Here is a 1826-nt window from a genome sequence, read left to right as displayed (position 1 = left end):
CTCCCTATCATTTCCTGTATAGAAAAGTTCACTAAATCTACACAGAACCACCTCACTGCAAACTCCGTACTGCAGAAAATCAGAATTACTCTTTCTGGGCTGAAGGTGGACCTGGAAGCAGTATAGCCAAGTTTCTACAATGCTGCACCTGAACAGTGCACGATCGCGCAGATCAAACATATATAGAGCTAGTTCCAATGTCTGTCTGTAATATAAACAATAAACTCCACTGGTATTCCTCTCAGGTTTGCATAGCTGCCTACTGAGCTGCCTATGGCTAAGAAAATTGCCTTGCTTGTTGTTCTGACAATGCAGCCAGCTGAATTCCATTTTACAGATATTTCCCATCCTAGATTGCTAACAGACAGGTACAGAAGCTATTTCAAAGACACCAAAGACATCTCATCTGCTCCAAAAAGACTTTAGATTCACAAGTGACCGGTATTTCACTGATGAATGCTTTTAAAATGTTTAGTGTAATCTGTTTCACTTGGAACTGCAGCAAAATGCCAGGAAAAAAATCTCTTCTCAAGCAAAACTGGACAATTCTAGAATTTGTGGAAGACATGTAAAGGTTTGCTTTCTCTTCTTCTGAGCGAAAAAATAACACTTCAGAAGAAAAGAGTCTGAGCTGTGGATGACAATTAGGATTGTGTCAGATTATTTGGCAGAAGGCAGGAAAGGTTCTTCAAGGACCCCATTCTGACATCATAGAATCACAGAATCATAGAATTGTCAAAGTTGGAAAGGGCCTTGAAGTCATCAAGGCCAACCATCAGCCTAACACTGCCAAAAAACACCACTAAACCATGTCCCTAAGCACTACATCGACCTGTCTTTTAAATGCCTCCAGGGATGGTGACTGACCCACTTCCCTGGACAGCCTGTTCCAATGCTTAACAACCCTTTCTGTGAAGAATTTTTCCCTAATATCCATCCTAAACCTCCCTTGGCGTAACTTGAGGCCATTTCCTCTTGTTCTATCGCTTGTTACTAGTGAAAAGAGGTCACCCCTCACCTCAGTACAACCTTCTTTCAGGTAGCTGTAGAGAGCAATAAGGTCTCCCCTCAGCCTCTTTTTCTCCAGGATAAACAATCCCAGGTACCTCAGCCACTCCTCATAAGACTTGCTCTCCAGACCCCTCACCAGCTTCATTGCCCTTCTCTGGACTCACTCCAGCACTTCTGTGTCTTTCTTCTAATTTGATGGGCCCAAAACTGAACACAGCACTCGAAGTTCAAAGTATCAGTTCTGCTGACCCCCCTCCTTGCTTCTCCACAAATCGAAAACTATTATTTCATGAGTGCTGTGCCAAAGATGCCTCCAACTCTCACATCCCCCACAAGTCCTTCTCTGTTTACAAACGACAGATCCAGCAGGGCACCTTCCCTAGTCGGCTCCCTCACCAGCTGTGTCAAGAAGTTGTCCTCAACACACTCTAGGAACCTCCTAGACTGTTTCTTCTCTGCTGTATTGTATTCCCAGCAGATATCTGGTGAGTTGAAGTCCCTCACAAGGACAAGGGCTCGCGATCTTGAGTCTTCTAGCTGTTTATAGAGTGTTTCATCTGCCTCTTCAACCTGGTTGGACAGTCTATACCAGACTCCTACCATGATATTGGCCTTGTTGGACCTCCCCCTGATTCTTACCCATAGACACTCAACCCTATTTTCACCATCATTTAATTCCAGACATTCATAACACTCCGTGACATACAGGCTCAACCCATTGCCTCTCCTTGCTTGCCTGTCCTTCCTGAAGAGCCTATAGCCATTCATTCCAGCACTCCAGTCATGTGAGTCATCCCACCACGTTTCTGTGATGG

The sequence above is a fragment of the Charadrius vociferus genome, unplaced genomic scaffold, assembly GCF_000708025.1.
Source record: "Charadrius vociferus isolate BGI_N301 unplaced genomic scaffold, ASM70802v2 scaffold348, whole genome shotgun sequence".
Taxonomy (NCBI): domain Eukaryota; kingdom Metazoa; phylum Chordata; class Aves; order Charadriiformes; family Charadriidae; genus Charadrius; species Charadrius vociferus.
Note: the sequence above shows the minus strand (reverse complement) of the source record.